This window comes from Triticum dicoccoides, chromosome 6A (genome assembly GCF_002162155.2).
Source record: "Triticum dicoccoides isolate Atlit2015 ecotype Zavitan chromosome 6A, WEW_v2.0, whole genome shotgun sequence".
NCBI lineage: Eukaryota > Viridiplantae > Streptophyta > Magnoliopsida > Poales > Poaceae > Triticum > Triticum dicoccoides.
The window spans coordinates 451,727,174-451,731,043 of NC_041390.1; positions in this window are offsets into that span (position 1 = coordinate 451,727,174).

A 3,870-nucleotide genomic window follows, 5' to 3' on the forward strand; every position below is an offset into this window, starting at 1 on the left:
GAAGACACCCCTTTTATAGCTTAGGACAAAAAACCAACCGTTATCCACCTACCAGCCCGCGACCAGCGGTACTACTGCTCCAGAAGAGCGGTAGTACCACGAGGCCATGTGGTACTACCGTGAGGAGCCGTGGTACTACCGCAGCAGCAGTAGCTAGGGCAGACCTTAAGCACATGGGCTGAGGATGGTACTTCCGCAGATGCGGTACTACCGCTTCCCCTTGCGGTACTACCGCAAGGCAGGGAACCCCAAGCCTGAGAAGAGTGTGGATAACAGAACATCCGTGCCTACTTCCGCTGGAAAATGGACGTAGCAAAAATCCCACACAGTACTACCGCAGAGGAGCGGTACTACCGCCTGGCAGCTGAGCCAGGCCGCGCACGGTACTACCGCGCAAGGGATGCGCTACTACCGCGGTAGCGCGGATGTAAAAAATTACATCCGCCCCTACTACTGCGAGGGAGCGGTACTTGGCCTGGGGGTCACGGTACTACGGCTCCAGAGGAGCGGTACTACCGTGGGCACCTGCGGTACTACCGTGCCACAACACGGTACTACCGCTGGTGCCTATGGTACTACCGCTCACCAGGGAGCAGTACTACCGCAAGCCAACACAACAGCGAAAACAAGGTAAAGAGATAAAAACGAAGGATGCTCCAAGATGCAGGGGAAAGGAGGGGACTAGGAAGAAACGTGTACGTGATGATTCCACCCGAACCTTTCCAACGCAGACCCCCTCTTAATAGTACAACTTTCCTACGACTCAAATCCACCAAAAAGAAACATAGAAAAACACCATCTTCAATAGTCTTCGAGGGACACCAAACCGTCTTGTGCCTAGCGAAGAAACGTCTGGGAAACTCAAGACACACGATTAGTCCGCAAACGCATTGTCATCAATCACCAAAACACCTTAGGGATAAATATGCCCTTACATAGTCTTCGTCAGGATCATGCATGAATGAGTTCTGAAGAGCGAATTATATTCCTTTTTCTTGTCCGTTTGACCTCACAATGCAAAATCATAGAGCTGAAGGAAATTGGAAAGGCATTGGATGATGGTGGTCCTTCCGAGCAACTGAAACGGAGGTTTTCTACAGATTCTACTCCGCCATCCTCCCAACAAGATTCGCAAGACAACGCAAGGGTAGATAGTCAACGTAGCTGTGTAGATGATGAGCACATCTCCCCTACTCCACCACCACATGTGCTTGCTCTAACTTGGCACTATTATATGTGGTTGCATGTTGCGTATGATGTCTAGCTTGTACTATTTCTTCTAACTTTGTTGAATTGCATCTGCTTACTTTACACATAATGCCTGTGAATATGACATATGTTCCTGTTTCTAGAACATACTATATCTGATCACACGATGTTCTTACATCAGACTACTGTTCTTGCATATCCCACATCAGTCACTTATGATAAGGTACCTTTAAGTCGCCACTGTGATATTGGTTGTGTCTTGCATATGATTTCTAGCATGTACTGCTTCTAATTTTTTGAAACGCCATACAGTTCGAACTTGACAGAGTGATATTGGTTGCATCTTTCATATGGTGTCTAGCTTGCAGTGCTTCTAATTTGTTGAAATGCCTTCTGCTTAGTTACCACATCATAGGTGTGAATATGTCACGCCATCCTGTTTTTCATACATATTCCATCCTCACATCATGTGTTTGCCTTTCATCCAAGTAGTGTTCGTCAGTATCATGCATGAATGAGTTCTGAAGAGCGAATTTTATTCCATTTTCTTATTGGTTTGACTTCACAGTGCAAAATCATTACAGTTGAAGGAAATTAGTCCGATAGTGGATGATGGTGGTCCTTCGAAGCAACTCAAACAAGGGGTCTATACAGATTCTACTCCGCCATCCTCCCAACAAGATTCGCAAGACAACACAAGGCTGGACAGTCAACGTAGCTGTGTAGATGATGAACACATCTCCCCAACTCCACCATCATAGGTGCTTGCTCTAACTTGGCACTATTATATGTGGTTGCATGTTGCGTATGATGTCTAGCTTGTATTGCTTCTAACTTTGTTGAATTGCATTTGCTTACTTTACACATAATGCATGTGAATATGACACGTGTTCCTGTTTCTAGAACATACGTGTACATGATGAGCACATCTCCCCTACTCCACCATCACAGGTGCTTGCTCTAACTTGGAACTGTTATATGTGGTTGCGTTTTCCGTATGATGTCTAGTCTGCATAGCTTACAACTTATACCTGCAACGATCACTTACCCATAAGACACATTTAACTTGGGGCTGTGATGTAGGTTGCATCTTGCATTGTCTTCTAGCTTGTACTGCTTCTAATTTCTTGAAATGGCACTTATGACGAGACACTTTTTACCTGATAGAGTGATATTGGTTGCATGTTCATATGGTGCCTAGCTTTCATTTCTTCTAATTTTGTTGAAATGCCTTCCGCTTACTGTTTTTTCATACATATTCCATCCTCCTATCGTACGTGTGAATATGAAACATTGTCTTTTTTGTATATATTCCATCCTCCTATCATGCGCTTGCCTTACATCAAAGTAGTGTTCGTTTGTATCATGCATCAACCAGTTATGCAGATTAATTTTAATCATCTTCTTGTGGTTTTGACTTCATAAGGCAATATCAGAAAATAGGAAGGAAAAGAATAACTTAGGGGATGTTGGTGGTCTTCCGCACCAACGCAAACAGAGACTCTCTAGATTTGCCACTGCTACTGCTAATGAAGTTGAAGTCCCAAGTCTACATGATGAGTTCATCTCCCGTACTCCATCATCGCAGGTGCTTGCTCTAAGTTGATAGTGTGATAATTGGTTTCATGTTGCATATGTTGTCTAGCCTGTATTTCTTCTACTTTGATTAAATTGCACCTGCTGAGTTTATACGTTATACATGTGCATATGACATGGCATTCTATATCTAGAATACACTGCATCTATCTATCATACCATGTTCTTCCATCAAAGTACTGCTGTTGTGTATCCTGCATCAGTCACTCATGATTGGACGCTTTTAACATGGCATTTTGATAGTGGTTGCATCTTGCATTGATATCTACATTGTAATGCTTCTAATTTTTTGCATTGCCACTTATGACAAGACACTTTTAACTTGGCAGAGTAATATTGGTTGCATCTTTCATATGGTGTCTAGCTTGCATTACTTCTATTTTCTTGAAAATCCTTCTGCTTAGTTTACACATTATAGCTGTGAATATGTCATGTCGTCCTATTTTTCTTACATATTCCATCCTCATACGGTTGTCTTACATCAAAGTATTGCTTGTCTGTATCATGCATCAATGAGTTCTGAAGAGCGACTTTATTCTTTTGTCTTGTGGGTACGGCTTGACATGGCAAAGTAAAAAAAGAGCAAGGAAAATAATATAGTAGGGAGTGGTGTTACTCATCGGGAGAAACGGAAAAGGATCTGCCATCTAGATTCTACTGGTACTTATAGTGCAGTAGAAGGCCCAAATCCACCGGCTAAATCTAAAAACACAGTATCACCTGCTCCACCAGCTACAACATCCGCTTCAACTGTACCAGCATCTCAATGAGTTACTCATTCGTTTGCTCCGGAACTGGCCAGTTCCCTTGCTGCCTTCACACCTAACACTACTTCCGAAGCACTGCTGACACAACATGACTTGGCTAGATCAGATGAACCTCATGAGCATCAACACCAAGACGGTACCTGACCGAGTCAAGTTGTAGTTGCATGCTCCTTTATATGTACCCTGACAGTTTGATGTACACTAACACTTTCCATATTCATTGTTGAACTAGCACCACGACGCAAGCGGAAACAAACATCAGGGATAATGCTTGACAAATTAACAAAATCTAAAGGAG